This window comes from Ascaphus truei, chromosome 16, assembly GCF_040206685.1.
Source record: "Ascaphus truei isolate aAscTru1 chromosome 16, aAscTru1.hap1, whole genome shotgun sequence".
Lineage (NCBI taxonomy): Eukaryota > Metazoa > Chordata > Amphibia > Anura > Ascaphidae > Ascaphus > Ascaphus truei.
In genome coordinates, this window is record NC_134498.1 from 22634532 (window position 1) to 22652395 (window position 17864).

The window sequence follows — 17864 nt, forward strand, 5'->3', positions numbered from 1 at the left end:
CTGTTGGTCACTTTTTTCCCCCCACTTTAATTACATCATATCAATCATACCCGGTTCCAAGAACCTAAAAGCAGACGCCCTTTCAAGTCAGTTTTTAAGTGAGAACAAAATCGAAGCCAAGTCAGAGACCATCCTGCCTGCCAAGTTCATCATCTCCACCAATACATTCGACGTACTAGATGACATCCTGCTGGACCAAACCAACATCCCAGAAGTTCTGGAGGTCCCAGACAGATGCCTCTTCGCAGCATTACCCTTCCACAATAAGATCTTGGAAAGGGGACCATCATCAAAAAAACGCCGGACATCCCGGTACTAAGAGAACCACAGACTTAATCGCACGGACATTCTGGTGGCCTAACATGCAAAAAGATATAAAGGAATTTACCAAAGCATGCGCCACATGTGCATGGAACAAGACACCCCGCAGTAAACCCAGAGGACTCTTAAAACCCCTACCTATCCCGGACCGCCCCTGAAGGGACCTGTCTATGGACTTCGTCGTAGAACTTCCAAGATCCAGAGGTATGAACACCATACTCGTAGTCATAGACCGGTTCTCTAAACAAGCACATTTTATCCCACTCAAAGAACTACCGGACTCCCCAACCTTGGCAAACATATTCTGTAGGGAGATCTTCTGCCTCCACGGTAGCCCCACCACCATTGTATCCGACAGAGGGCCCCAGCTCGTCTCAAGGTTCTGGCGGGCCTTCACCAAAAGATTGAGCATTTCTCTGCATTTTTCATCGGGGTACCATCCACAGACAAATGGACAAACAGAAAGGACCAATCAATCCTTAGAGCAGTACCTGCGCTGCTTCGTCGCGGACACCCTGGACGACTGGGCAGACCTGCTTCCCTGGGCAGAGTTCGCCAATAATTCTCTGAGGAACAAGAGTACACAGGCTTCTCCTTTCTTTGTAAACTACGGTTTCCATCTGGCACGGCTACCCTTCTCTTCCCCTTCCTCTGGGGTTCCTGTAGCTGATGACCGGATCCAAGCACTACGAGATTAATGGACCAAAATTTATAACAATCTGAAAGAAGCCTAGACAGAAAACTCAGGCAGACCGCCACAGTCGGGAAACTCCAGAGCTGAGACTGGGAGACAAAGTATGGCTGTCCTCACGGAACATACGCCTAAAAGTCCCCACACTCAAACTGGCCCCAGATTCCTGGGTCCTTTCAAAGTATTGGAGAGAATAAATCCCGTGGCATACCGCCTGCAACTCCCTTCATCGATGAGAATCCCATTGGTATTTCACATTTCTTTATTGAAACCAGCACATCGCAGCCTCCGCTTTCCAGATCCAGCTCCCTCACCACCGGGCCCTCAAATCGTACAGGGCCAGCAGGAGTTCGCAATTCAGGCTATCCTAGACTCCAGGTTATTTAGAGGGACAATCCACTACCTCATCCACTGGAGGGGATACGGTCCCGAGGAATGATCCTGGATCCCACAACAGCAAGTCCACGCACCCAAACCCGTCGAAAAATTTCACCGGAAGTACCACCTGAAGCCTTTCAGGGTTCGCCCGGAGGTCTCCTCTAAAGGGGGGGGTACTGTAAGGATGACCGAAGTACAGCACTCCGCGCATCCTCTCGAGCACCACCGCGCACGCGCGGGGTGCCTATGGACCACATTCCTTACCAGACGCACGCAGCATTCACGCACGCCAAAATGTGTCATCCGACGCTGCGGACTCCGGCTTCGCCCCCGGATCATGCTACGCACTGACTGTGCGTGGAGCTCGCACGTGACACGTGCGCCATGCCGCCAAGCTCCGTTTCAAAATTCATTAGCTGCACAAACAGCTACACCTGCTCATAGATGCATTCTTTAGCTGCACAAACAGCTACACCTGCTCATTGAGCCCTGGACCTATCACAGCTACCGCGGAGGCTGCACCCCCACTCCACCCCCCATGGGGTTGGCTGATCCAGCCTATATATGCTCACCAATGTCATAGGCATGTTGGCTGAGCATAGATATATGTTACTCTGTGTTTATCCTTGCTGTCCTGCCTTGTCCCTGTCCTGTTGCTTTGTTCCAGTTTTGATCTTCTGTGTACCAAACCGGCTTGCTTTGACTACTCCTACCTCTGGCTCCTGATATTGGCTATCTCTGACTCCTCGCTCATCTCTAATTCTGAACTCGGCATTGCACCTCGACCACTCTCCAACCCTGACATCGGCAAAAGTACATTCTACGCTCCGGATATCTCCTGCTGTATGCTGAACTCGGCAAGTATAAAGACTACTCTGATCTCTATATCCCAGTTCCGGCTGTCAAGGCAAACCTACACTCTGGACATGGCCCCTGTGCCTGTGGCTGGTGTTTGTTACTACTCCCATCTCAGTACCGGGGTCTCATCTTGTTTGTGGTGAGCACAGCATGACACTTTCTTTGTTGCTAGAGCCTGCGGCAAATCTTGAGTGTTATCGCTACAGATTACGAAGAAGGTTACAAAAATGGGGCATTTCGGCAGTCTCACATAGTAGTCGGGGACAATTGACCTTATTTTAAATGTTACACCAAGTTGTGCCAGATCTGACTATTTGAAGTTTATGCTAGCATGTTGAAAAGAGGTCTAATTTTAAGAACATCAGGGGGAAGAGTGGGAGAAGGGGGGGGGAATCTCCCCCTCTCTCCCCCCTAATCGCTGCCTATCATTGGATGATGAGGCAGTTAAGACCACACTTGACATACCTCTGCAGGGGGAGGGGGTGGGGGGGGGAGGGTCTAGGGTCTGGAAGATTGACATTCAGACATTGGTGTAGGTGGAATTTGGAACTAGTACAGGTGGCTTGTTGGCACTGGCCATCACTTGAGCTCAGCCAGGCTTACCGCAAGTCTTCCAATTTCAGCTCTCTTATTTCAACCAGCCTGACATCTCTAATTACCACATGTACTGTATATGTAATTTATGTTTGTATATGTTGGCCGGCAAGTCACTGGTGCTACTAACAGTGGTGGTAATGGTTTTGACAGCAGGCAGTGGACACTGGTTTGGTAATGGTGGGAACTGGGATTTGGCCACTGGCTGTTTGAATGGAAATATCCTTCATCTTATTTCCATGGTAATAATTTATCTCAGTTGAGCATAGCATCCATCACAAGCCTCAACAATATAGTATTATTATTAGCCTCACACACATGCTGCATGTGAGCAAAGATTCCTACCTAGTAGTAGTAGGAATAAAGGTGGGATGACTTGAATAATGCCAGTATTTTTGTCGCTGCTGACCAGAGCTGAGGCCTCTTGACCTTAGTAGCCAACACAGCCCCCTATCAGATGTCATTGGTTGAGCGACAACTTGTATGCACCCTCCAAAGAGCCTGGAGTTATACCATGATATATTCATTAGCAGCTTTGTTCTGCTCATAGAGATGTTGTAGCAGTAACATACAAAATGATGCCCCTGGCAAGTTAGCTGCTGGCACTGTGTTTGACGTTTACTGATGAATAGTTGTGGTAATATGCCCTGTAAATTTAAAAGCAGGTACCAATCTGAATGTTAAAAAGAGGAGAGCAGAAAACCAAAACTAAAATTATACTTTATATGACAAATTAAAAGTGACTTTAAAAGTACCTTACATTTCTACAGTGACATCTATTAATAAATCATCATTTATATGACGACAGCCTGCAAAAAAAAGTGGGTGTTCTGCTTTAATGGCTTATATTAAAGTGAAATATCAACTAAAAGAGCTTACATCTGTTAGTGGGTTTCAAACAAGGTTACTTGGCATCCTTTCCGTCTACACAAACCAAGACTCCAGATGGCACCATCCAGTTTTTATGTGAAATTAAAGGAGAGTGAGCATTACATAAGTTTACTTCAGGTCTTATCATTGCTTTTAAAACCTGCCTGAAAGAACAAAGACTTCTATGACATTACGGAGATACAGTGTATCTGATGACAAAGAGTGGAAATAAAAGTGAAGGGTTCAGAAAGTTCAGTGCAATTCTCCTGTCTAGGCTCTTGCAGCTTTTTCTCTGTAGTTTTTGCATTACTAAGAACTCCATTCCATCGTCGTTGGCTTGGCATTGATTTCTCACTGACTTTTCTCCCCCTTATTAATTTCACTGCCTCAGACTCTTTAGCTGTTTGGGAACTGTAGATAAAACTCAGTCTTAACTGCTGTGCAGTAAACATGAAATTCTGCTATGTTACGAGGAAAGAAAGGCTAAAGATTTTTTTTTAACAGTTACCATTTTTTTTTATAGTGTAAGAGGATGGGCTTTATTTATACACAATACTGATGACCATCAATAAATTAATTCTAATGTATAAACTACATTTTGTTCCCAAAAGTGCTTGAAGAATATTTACGTGTCAATGAATATGTCAGTGAGCTGTATAATATTTGAAGCAAAAATAACCTAATGTGTGAGCTTACCTATTAGTTACTATATAACTTGTTTGCTTTGGGGAAACAAATGAGAAAGATCAGGATGGATTTGAAACAAATTATCCATACTCACTGCTTTAGTACACACCAGTCACTGTATATACCAATGCTGGTCTATCTCAAAGCTTTACATTCAGATGCCATGGAACTTCCATAATCCCTTCAGTGCTTGTTACTCAGCAGATTTGTCAATGCTCAGCACTCAGGGGGCCTAATGATGTTTGCTGCTGGAAGATGTTTGGTTGAAGGTTATATGATTAGTTCTGGGCCACGGAGGACCCTCTGGTCTGTTGCAAAAGGCAGTGGGTATGAATGTTATGATTGTGATCACAGGACTGGAGCCAAACAGTATTTCACTCTCCACTACTGTATGAGCTCCCCAATTACTTACATATGTATGAAGGTGACTTGGACTTCTGTTACTGTCTCTGTAGCATCTTCTTTATTAGAATTCTCTTGTGGTTGGGGATTTCTTACAAAGGTCTATACATGTATGTTCATGATCTTCATAATAAATGTAAATCGCTCAATAGACACCAGCGATAGTGTTTACAAAATGTGTCCTTAATTAATTGAAGTATTGGCAAACTAGCAATATTTGTATTGTCCTACAGTATATGCTGTAGCTTTTGTGTTAGACTTTTGCTGCCACTGGGCCTTATCTCCAGACCCATGTGAGCAGGTATGATCTCTTCACTCTGAAGCCCATCGTCTTCGCCCTGATTGGAAGAAGAGGTTCTTCTGCAGGTCTCGGAGAACAGCAGAAGTTCAAGGACAATACGATGGCCAGTTACCTTGTTAAGAGAAGATACAGTATGGACATCCACTGACATACGCTGTATTGAACAAATATAAAATGCTAAAGCAAAAATGCAGATAAGACTGATCTACTCTGTTTGAATCTCTATCTCTTTGTATACAATAATGATACTAAACAAATAATGTAATAATCAAACAGATTTTTAGATAAACTGCAATATATATGTTGCATCGTTCTTGCTGGTCTTCCTGTCTATCTATACATAATTTAACACTTTTTAAAAATGTGTACCACAAAGCTGACATAGTGTGTATCTTCATATGTGGAAGTGCATGCACACCGCTAAATGGTGCTGGAGGGGGGTACTTATCTGCCGGTGCAGTGTGTCAAGGGAGATCCAGACATCCCAAAGGAGATCAGCAAAGAAAATGGAAGCAGGCACACGGTCTTCTGAAGATGCAATTTAATGTGCCACCAAAGGGTCCAACGTTTCGGCAAAAATTGCCTTTATCAAGGAGAGGGCTACAGGATATACATAAAACACCACTATATATACACTGATAGGTACTCACCCCTCCACGATTACTGCTGCCATGCTCCTGGATGTCGACGCCCACATCGTGACGTCAGGACGCTAGCGCGACGTGGCATGATGATGTCATGCGCCACCAGGGGGGATCATGGGTGCCTGTGAAGAGACATGGTGACAAGAGAGAAGGTGCCTGTAACAGGCAAAGATGGCGATCCTGCAACATGTGGGACATACAGAGAGCAGCCCTTCTACTGGCAGCCGAGGCTCCCATGGTGACGTCAGCGTGCCCTCACGACGTGACGCAATGACGTCAGATGTCCAGGGGGGAGGGGGGCAGGCCCCGCGGGCCCCAGGCTGCAAACCTGCCTAAGAGTGTAAAAAAGGCAGCCCGATGCCTACGGGGACCTGCATAATCATGTAGGGGTGAGAGCCCTTACATAAACAAACAAGTGCAGTGAGACCTTAGTACATTAAAGTGAATAAGGCAAAAAAGTGTACATATTAAAGGCTGCATACAGTTCAATAACTCTTTTAAATACTTTATTAGGTGACATTATGTTTTATTGGTTATAATGTACACTTTTTTGCCTTATTCACTTTAATGTACTAAGGTCTCAATGCACTTGTCTGTTTATGTGAGGTATATTTCTTTGATCAGTGCAAACAGTATTTATCAGGAGCGTAATTGTTGCGTAATCAATGGAAGAAAGAACCATTGAGAAATAGCCAAACGCAGCCCATGCATATAGCCGGCTACATACTGTACAGTTGAAAATGTTGAACTAAAGCATAAGCATGTTCTGGCTTGGTTTTCCCATCTCTAAGAATTTGCCACTGGGGAAGGGCACATACAGTACTTGTACATGGAAGTCATGAATGGTTAGAATATAAAAACATTTGGGAAATAACGTGACCCTTATAAACTGATCCGTGGAGAGAGTGGCAGGAAGATTGGTTGGTATCCACCTCCCTGCTTTAATCACATCACACACTTGATTTAATCACAACATTTACAAGATGCGATTTTAATAAAAACTCATATACTGCAGATATTGTAGCGAGGGAATATATTTTCCAAGTCTTACTCTCCTCTTTCAGCAGGCAAATGGTAATGTCTCAACCATCGACAATTCTGACAGCAAAAGGTCATCGGAGAATAGTTTTTCTTACTTTACATACAGAAAGGGATGCAAGCAGTTAGCATTAGTAGCACAAATTGTCACAAATGGAAGTGTATTAACCCCAAATATCAATTTTCAGTCTTTTAAATTATTAAAGGGCTTTGATCTAATCTGCTTGGAAAACTGCAGCTGGTATATACAGTACAGTAGTGTCTATTTGCACTTATTTATGCATTCATAATGTATGCAGCTCAAGTGGGAGAAAATGTCAATAGAAACCCTTTTTTACTGTACAGATGTAGCAGACATTGGCGCCCGCTGAGATGGCATAAATCGCTATGCTTAATTATCTCCGCTGAACATAAGGCAGTTAGTGAACACGCTTCTTACATATGACACAACCGAGAGAAGAAAAAGGAGCATTGTGCTGAAACACACTTGTCTTTGTGTAGATACATTTATAGAAGGGGCAGCCAACTCCAGTCATCTAGGGTGGGATGTGAAAACTGGGGAGCCGCCCCCCATTGGGTGGGAGATTTTGCTGCGGAGGCGCAGGCGGTTGCAGAGGCCCCACACTCTTCCCCAAGGCATTTAAATTAAATGCTGGGGGATCGCGTGAGGCCTGTGCAACTCTATACTTACCCAGATTCAGACGCTCTGTGAGTCATCGCCATGGCTACGTGGCATCAAATGACGCATAGGGGGCGAGTGATGTCACACACGTCAAATACCGCCGCAGGTGACGTGATATCACATGACCCCGCAGCGTCATTTTATGCAGCTCTCAGGTAGGGAGGGGGGGCGCGAGCATCGAGGCAGGGAAGACGGGTGCAGTAGCAAAAGTTTTCGCTCCCCTGCTCTAGAGCTACCAGCAGGTCAGGCTCTCAGGATATCCCTGCTTCAGCACAGGTGCATTAATCTATGGCTCAGTCTTTGACCTGTGCTGAAGCTGGGATAGCCTTGAAACCTGACCTGCTAGTGGCCCTTGAGGACTATGAACTTTTATGGCAAGTCTGTCCATCTTTTTAAAGGGAATAAAAATCCCATGTGTGAGAACATTCACATGACAGACACGTCTGCAGCCCTGCCCTTCCCCATTATCTCCCAGCATACTGTGCTTCCACTGCAGCCCTGCCCTTCCCCATTATCTCCCAGCATACTGTGCTTCCACTGCAGCCCTGCCCTTCCCCATTATCTCCCAGCATACTGTGCTTCCACTGCAGCCCTGCCTTTCCCCATTATCTCTTAGTGGAAGAAAAAAATGAATATCCCCTCCAGAAAGGCAGTAAAAATGTAGAAGGTGTATATAGGCTGAGTAGCGGAGCTTCTGATGGGTAAGGAGATCGGAGAAATGATGACATGCTGTGGGGGTTATATATTGGAGTGTATGAGCAGTGTGAGAGTACTTACATAAAGTGAGCGGTGCCCCACCGTATCATGTACCTCCGTGAGTGTTCCTAATCTTCACCCCGCGTCTCCGGTTAGGTCCGGTGTGGAGTAAACATTACTCACCATGAGGAGCAGTCTTTCTCCTCCTGCTACAGTGAGTCACTGTGATTGATCACAACCAGACTCGCCTCCGTGTCCCCCGGCAGAGAAAAAAGGAAAACTCAGACACTAAACTAGGACACTTGTGTCTAAACACTCGGTGTACCCACCAGAGGCCAAAGTGCCCATCTGGTAGATCCAATAAGATTCTCTTCTGCATACGGACCTACATCTATCACCCCCAGTGTTAAGGGAGGGATAATTTCTGATCCCCTCTTAATAACAGGGGGGCCTTGTGTATGGCAGAAAAGTGTCTGGAAATACTATGTGTATTAATGCCGTTGATGACATTCCGTCGATGTACAAGGAAACGGGTGCTCAAAGGATGTGTCGTGCGTCCCACATATTGGGGGGCCACAACTACACAAAAGCATATACACAACATAGGTGCTTAGACAATTTATATTGCCTCTTACTTTAAATTTAGTTCCATTTTTGAAGGATAAAAAAAACAGGAATCAATAACTAGATGTTTACACGTGATGCAACGACCTCTGCCATACCTATGGTTCCCAGAGGAAGGTGCACCACATTTCCTAATCTTGCTTGGAGCCCTTATATTTAATATTATACACCATCACATTATTTCCCAAGTTAATTGTCTAGTACAATCTATATTTGGTTTGGCCTCCCTCTCCCTCCATACACACATACACACACATACACTTACCTACACACACACACACACACACTAACAGTTCCAACATTTCGGTTCTGCTAAGGAACCTCCATTTGACTAACTGCCATTGAGTTGAATGATAGACATACACACACGTCAGTGCTTGAGGCAGCGCCTAACACCAAAGAGACCGAACAGCTGGGGCCAAGGGTGCATAGGAGCCATTTAAAATGCCAATAATTGTGTTTGTGGGTGACAGAGCAGTTAAAGTTGGGGGGAGTGGGGGAAATGTTCAAGGCATCTTTTAGGGAACCTGACTATTGATTTCATAATGTGCAGAATGATTATATCTAGCACCAGTAGGATTTATAGTGAAGAGATTCAGAATTTCACAGTGTAATGTGTAACAACACATTAAAAAACTTTATTTGTGAATCTATAACTGAATTATTTGCCTTTTCCATTCACTGCCCTGCAATAGGCTTCAGGGCCTTGGGTAAGGGAAATGATTTGGATCACTTTGTTTAGCTGAGCTTGTAAAATTGTCTGTTTATGTTGTTACATCAGAAGATCTCATTATTAATTACAATATAAATCACCCCAATGCCATTGCTTGCTTGATTATTTTCAGCGAACTTTGCATTTTTCCTTTTGGTTATTGTTTGCTGTTTCATTATGGAAACTGATTTGCCTCATCTGCTGCTGTATTTATTTCTCTTTGCATGAGTCGCAAAAGATTAGTTTCCGAGGCTTTAATAGTGGAGTACAAATTGTCTTAGGTAGTATTGAAAAATAGTCTTTATCATTCTTGTAGAGTCAATTTGCTTGATGCAATATAGCACTAGTGACATGCAGGATGGTATGAAAATGATTTTCCATTGCATTAGCATGGTGGTGCTTCAGCATAGGTGGCTCAATAAATCCCTGCTTCAGCACAGTTGGCTCAATCAGTGGCTATCTTCGACTGATCCACTGATTGAGCCACCTGTGCTGAAACAGGGATATTCTTAAAACCTGTGAAAAAACGGGGAAGATCCCCACGTGGAAGCTACAAATATGGCAAGTGCTGTAAAATAAGATCACATAAACCGGTATAAAAATACTATGGGCAGAGAGTGTCCTGAATAGATGTCCGATGTAATGTGTGGGTCTGTGTGACACCCACCTCACCTGTGAGACCTCGGGATATGCTCCGATATGACCGATGGTGCCAGCCCCCCGTGTAAGTTGGAATGAGACCCTCCTCACTCTGAAAAGCGGTTATGGCTCCCCGGTGTAACAGGACTGGCTGTTGGTAGTAGAGACCTGCAAGCAGAGTCTCCCGCCGCCTTACCGGGTGCCCGATGGTGATACCGCGATATTTCAGTCCGACGGGATCTGGGGGGCGCTGGTCGATGTGGGCGGAACGGTGCGCGATCCAAGGCTGCGGCCGCTCGTCCCCGCAAGCTGTGATCCTTCCCGGAACAGGTGAGGGCTGGGCGTGTGGACCGCACACTGGCTCAAAAATCTGGATCCACTCTGCAGCTTCTGGAGGAAATCTTCCGATGACAACAGCTGCTCTGCAACAATGAGTACCGGAGCGTGCTGCTACACCATTGGGACAAAAATAGAAAAGAAGAGAAAAAAGCGGAGCACTGCCAGGGGAAAAAGAAAAAGGCTGGGGCAAAAAATGAATAAAGATTATTTATTGGGCATGATGGCCAAAAAAAACCAAACACACAAGGTTAAAAAACTCTGACGCGTTTCCCGCCGTGGAGGCGCTTTATCAAAGAGTACTGAGGCTCTCACAGTATCAGAATATATAGCAGTCTCTAAAGTATACGCCCTGACTTGAAACCAATGAATCAGAAGATGGTCTAATTGATTATGCAGACAGCTGTGATTTAGAGCTGTTGTAAGGGTCTTATGGTGTAAGATGTTAACATGACACTAATCATCATATGAGACTGTGAGAGCCTAAATGGTTACAACAAATAACAATGAATATAAAAACAAAAACACAAGAAGAAAAGGACTAATAGTGAACATCATAGCAACAATGTGTCAAATGTGTTAATATAATAAAGATATATGTGCATGAAATATAATAAAAATAATATATATATATAATCAGATAGTGTATTGACGCTAGATAAACACTAATGAGATGTGATAGTATAAGTGAATATTCAAATAGCAATATAAACTATGTGTATACCTAATGTATAGACATAGAGATATATGGTATAAATGCTTTATCAAAAAAGTTAATTCATTAAATCTATAAATAATAAAATGTAAAAAAGTGATAATAAAATTAGTGAATAAAATTAGTCAAATCCTCAGATGTGAAATAAACAAATTGATACAGATAAATTAAAAAATAGTGATAAAAAACCCTAATAACAGAATAGTGCATATATAATATAATATAGTCACCTATGTATAGCTATGAGATAAATAATAAATACATATATAAATTTAGATCTATAATAGTTATACTAATGAATTTTATATAACGAATATAAATATATTATCATCAGGTAACTTGTCTTATGAAATGGATAATATATCGTACGATTAAAACATACCAAACAGTGAGGACGTGTGTATAGATATATACAAATCAACAGTCTAATGAATATAAATAGCATAGAAGACATATTTGGATAAAGAACATAGAAAGTAGAAATAGTACATGTTTGAGCATAAACAACAGGTTTATAAAAAAACAGGTTTATAAAAAATGCTTCAGTTCCCAATCGATATTAATACCAGAGGGTTGCATGGTACCTAAGCTGTACATCCAGTACATTTCTTTTCTGTTTAGTGTGCCCAACCTGTCTCCTCCCCGAATTGGGGCATGTATATGATCTATTCCTGAAAAGGAAAAGTTTTTAATAGTCCCCTGTGGACATATTGAAAAATGTCTGGAGACCGGGTGGGATTGATCTCTCTTGTTGATCGCACGGGCATGTTCCATGATTCTATTTTTAAGCGGCCTAATGGTACGGCCCACATAACCCTTCCCACATCCGCATCTCAGGAGGTACACTGTGTAGCTAGAATTGCAATTGATAAAGGTATGTAGAGTGTGTTCAACCTTTGGATTGATTCCAGTAATTTTTTTGATTTTATTTGCATATTTACAAATGCTGCAGTGTCCGCATGAAAAAAATCCCTTAGGGATATTGCTAATCCGTTTGCAATTAGAACTGGAGTCAAAAAGACTAGGGGAGAGCGATGTACCCAATGATTTGGCCTTCCTAAAGACAAATTTAGGTTTCCTGTCGACAATGGATGACAAATCATGATCTAGTTTTAGAGTATCCCAATGCTTGTGTATAATGTGTCGGATACGATCTGATTGTGTGCTTTGTTGTGTAATAAACAATGGTGTATCTGCATATTCTAATGATGGTTTCTTTTTGGAGGAGTTCAACAGATCCCTTCTATCTAGTTGTTTAACAGAATTCAAAGCCTCTGTGATATGGGATATACTATAACCCCTAGATTTAAACCTGGAGATAAGGTCTTTTGATTGAACATCAAACGATTCCTCTGTAGAACACAACCGTTTCAGTCTAGTAAATTGTCCTTTAAGTATACCTTTTTTGAGATATTTTGAATGATTGCTGTCTGCTCTGAGGTAAGAATTGCGCGCGTTAGGCTTCCTATAAATGTCAGTTTGGATGCACCACCGCATATCCACATACAACATTAGATCTAAATAATAAATGTGATGGATGTTCTCCTGAAAAGTGAAATGTAAATTGTGATCATTGATATTAAGTTTGTGAATAAATGTTTGGAGTGAAAGAAGGTCACCATCCCAGATAAATAGAAGGTCGTCTATGTAACGTTTGTAAAATTTAATTTGGTGCCTGAAAGAGTTATAGTCACTAAAGATAAAGTTAGATTCCCACAGCCCCATAAAAAGATTAGCATAAGAGGGTGCAAAAGAGGTGCCCATAGCTGTGCCACGAAGTTGTAAATAAAATTGTGTGTGAGTAAAAATGTGATGGACTCTATTAAAAAAGTGCATAGTGCTGGTGCTAAGTGAGATGATGAGAGGTAATGTTGTATGGCGGAAATGCCTTGCTCATGTTTGATAATATTGTAGAGGGAGGTCACATCCATAGTCACCCATCTATAACTCTCTCGCCACTGTACGTGATTAAGGTCGAATATCAATTGACTTGAATCTTTCAAAAAATATGGCAGTGTTTGTACAATCGGTTGAAGATATGCATCTATGAAACGAGAGAGTCCATCTCCCAAAGATCCAATGCTCGCCACAATTGGCCGTCCCAGTGGACTTGTGAGAGACTTATGGATCTTTGGGAGATGGTGAAAGATGGGAACTATGGGATTAGGAGAACATAAAAATTCAAATTCTTTCTTACTAAGTACATACAATTCTCTCCCAAGGTCAAGCAGATCATTCAATTCATGTAAGAAAGTGGTAGTGGGGTCTGAGGGCAGTCTGCGATAAGCCTGTTCTTCAGACAGCTGTTTCAATGCTTCCTGTCTGTAAGACTCAGCAGATTGAACAATAATCGCACCACCCTTGTCTGCATTTTCAATGACAATAGTTTTGTCTGATTTTAAGGTTTGTAATTCTTGCAATTCAAGGGTGGTTAGATTGCTGCTCTGATGTATGCTTTTTTTGTTATTGCAGTCTTCCGCCAAATTCCTCAAATCCTGTTCCACTAATCTTTCAAATGTAGTGATAAATGGACTCTTTGAGCCATAAGGGCAAAAGGTAGATTTCTTTCTAAAAGTGGTGTGTTCAAAACTAAGAAAGTTAGAAAGGGATACCTCCTCAGAATTATTCTCTATATCTTGTTCCATATATAAATCCTCTAGGTCAGAGACCGCACAGTAATCTTTGAATGAAAGACTAGATACAATTTGCTCTGGTGAATCAATGCCAGAGTGATCTGGCGTTGATTCCGCAGAACCGCATAACATAGGCACATCAGAAATGGGTACAACATTATTTTGTTTGTTCATGAAAAATTTCTTTAAAGACAATTTGCGGGTGAATCGCTGCAGATCAATATAAGTGTTAAAGAGGTCGAAGTTGCTGTGGGGGGCAAAGTTCAACCCTCTATTTAGTAAGGATAATTGTCCAGCCGTCAATGTCTTATTCGAAATATTGATAACATTATTATCCTCTGCGGTTAAGAGTACTTTTTCCTCTTTGTTGCCCCTCATGATCCCCCTCTTCCTCTTTGACCTCCTTGTCCTTGGTAGTTTTTTGACTCCTGAGGTTTATACATTTGGGAGAAGTGTCCAGTGGACCCAGACGTGGAAGCTTCTCTGGTGTCTAAACCTGTGGAGCTTTTTCCCCTCCAAGTATCTGATGTAATGTCAAAAGACACAGATGGATATTTGTTTTCACTTTCTGAGGTGTCTGATTCATAACTGGAGGTGTCTGTGTATTTGGACTTTAAGATGGATTTCTTGGGAGTACTAGATGTTTTATCTCTATGGGTTTGTGGTTGTGAGGGTGTTCTGGATCTTCCTCTATTGGGATTAGCATTCCCTGGTCTTTCCCAGGTATAGACCTGATTTCTCTCATAGTCCAATTTATCTCGTTCAAACTTGGACTGCTTTTTTTGCATGATAGTATCTTCCATGTCTTCAATATTACATAGTAAGATTTTATCATTGTTAGAGAAATGGTCCATCTTTTCAAAAGATTTGAGTTTATTTTGTAATGTTTTGATCTCTATACCTAATGAGGCTCTCTCTGTCGTCTTATGTTCTATGATCAACTCCATGAGTTTAAATGAACATTCATTAAGTGTGTCTTTCCATTTCTGCTCAAATTCTTTTGTACTGAAACCAAAAGTGGGTGCTTTTTTAATCCTCAATCCTCGCGGGATTCTCTTGGTTTTTGTATAATTCTGTAACGTGGTTATGTCCCACCATAATCTGATGTTATCTGTCAGTAGTTTTTCCAATTTGAGGAAATGGGCTGTTAAATCTGAGTTTTCTTCACATATAAACTCAGTGGAAGTGTCAAAAACATGTTCTGCTCTCTTAATTCTTTTGGTATTATCACCACATGTTTGAACAAAAACATTACTCTGTATGTCTTCATTTTCAGAATGATCAATGTCCTCCATGATGGTATGTGAAAAAGTGTATATTAAAAAGAGGGTTGTAGTGTGTGAATTACAGTCTTCAAAAAATATATTATAACAATAAGAGAAAAAAATGCCACAACAGCCTTAAATGCAAAAAAAAATATATATGTACTGAATAATTCAAATCAGTCACTAGTTCATATGAGCAACCAACGAGTAATGAAAATACAAGTGAAAAAACGGGGAAGATCCCCACGTGGAAGCTACAAATATGGCAAGTGCTGTAAAATAAGATCACAAGATGCAATATAGCACTAGTGACATGCAGGATGGTATGAAAATGATTTTCCATTGCATTAGCATGGTGGTGCTTCAGCATAGGTGGCTCAATAAATCCCTGCTTCAGCACAGTTGGCTCAATCAGTGGCTATCTTCGACTGATCCACTGATTGAGCCACCTGTGCTGAAACAGGGATATTCTTAAAACCTGACCTGTTGGTGGCCCTTGAGGACTGGAGTTGGCCACTCCTGTTCTAGTCTATTCCAGTTGTTTCCAACTCCAGTTTACAAGACATGTTTTCAGGAAATCCCTGCTTCAGCACAGGTGGTTGTCAAAATGGTTGAGCCACTGGTGCTCCAGCAGGAATAGCCTTCAAAACCTGGCCTACTGGGGATGTTTGAGGTCTGCAGTTGGCCACCCCTGCGTTAGAACACTCTTGAAGCCTTTTTCCATTAATTATTGATTTATAGTCTGATTTTGACAGAGGCTATCAAGTTCATTTAATGTTATTGATTATACAGTTGACCTTCTATTTATGGGTCACGCCACATGTAACACGGTATGGCTTTTGGCTTCTATTTAAAAATGGTCAATGAAAATGAAGTTTACTATTGTGATGTACTGTGGGTGGATTTCTGCTGTAGTGCAGCGTTCTACGAGACCTATTGGTCCCAGTAAAGGGGAGATTTTCTGTATATGTCATGTTTTATTGCATCATAGTTACATAGTATATCGTTGTGATCAGGGATTGCACAGGTCTTGTAGCACTACGCATGAAGAGGGTTTTTTGAAAACAAACAGCTGTAGCCAATTTGATTGCAGCTGTGGCATGCTCCCGTGGATCAAATACCTACATAGCCCCAACCCTTCTCATTCACGGCTCACTCCAAATAATGGGCACTTCTACTAGTACGTAGTGTGTTCACAGTGCAGTGCGCCTTGGGCAGCAATAATGTTGTACCACATCTAAGAATAACGATTGTGTTGATCCATTGAAAGGGTATTGCTACCTATTTTGCAATATTCTGGTAAAATGGCAGTATATGGGGAATATTCACTAAGCTCTGATAAGGGGTATTGACCATTCACCTCAATGGCAGTCAATGCAGGATCCAACATCCAACAGTTTGTGTCTGCAGTAGGTCATTTTTTTAACATCTCACGTTCTGTCCAATCCTATCTGTGCTCGGTAGGGAAGATCTTAAGCTTTTAGCTACAGTAGTTAGCGGATATTGCTGTTAGACTATGTAAAATACAACATAGACAGTCTTGATAAGCTCAAACCTCAAATCCACTATAGTGTGTGTGTGTGTGTGTGTGTGTGTGTGTGTACGCACAAATACGTCATTTAGAGTGCTATTGTTTTTTTTTACCTTTCTGTGTGTATACAAAAGGGCCCCGATCCTACATCCAACTTCACAAATTCTTTAGTACATAATATGTATTTTATCTCTATTGTTTCTTTATAAATATGGGTCATTTAGTTAAATACTTTCACCAAAATTAACCCCATTTCAGTAGGTCCTACTCTACCAATATTATACTGTCTTATGTATTTCTTCCACTTTATAGAGAGTAGACTCAGTAGAGGATAACAAGCACTGCAGCCCACAGCATGGGGTGCGTGACATACTTGCAACGTCTAAAGGGTTCAATCAGTGGGTCCTGGAACACACGTGAAGGAGCAGCATATTGACAGATCTCTCAATAAGGGAGGGGTGGAGGTGCATTTGCTTCTACAAGCATGGGAAGTATATATATATATATATATATATATATGTGTGTGTGTGTGTGTGTGTGTGTGTGTGTGTGTGTGTGTGTGTGTGTGTGTGTGTGTGTGTGTGTGTGTGTGTGTGTGTGTGTGTGTGTGTGTGTGTGTGTGTGTGTGTGTGTGTGTGTGTTTTTCTGCACTGTTTGTTTAGGTTTTTTCACTTTAATTATTAGGGCTCTTCATGTTTTTAACCCGTTTTAACTGCACTGCGAGTCATAGATAGCACATTCAGTGCGTCTTAAACATGAGCCCTTTAGGCATCACATGTATGTCATGCACCCATGCTGTGGGCTGCAGCGATTGCTATCCTCTCTTCTCTCTATAAAGCGGAAGAAATACATAAGACCATATAATACTGGTAGTGTAGATCCTACTGAAATGGGCTTACCGTGACGTGGTTGTACAGTAGGCTTAATATATTTTGGTCAAATTATTGAACTAAATAACCCATATTTATGAATAAAGAATATAGATAAAATACATATTAATGTGCTAAATAATTTGTCATATTGGATGTTGCATTGGGGCCTTTTTATCTCTTATAAAGCATTTAAAAGGCGATCCTGGGCGTGACCACGCTCCTCTGAAACAAGGTTGCAGAATATAATTGAAGCTGCTGGATGAAAATGAAACTTTAGTTGTATAAAGTTTTCATAATTTGTCAAATCCCCTTTGTGATGCTTCAGTTAAAGAAGAAGCTTGGTTGCTTATATACAGTATATATATATATATATAT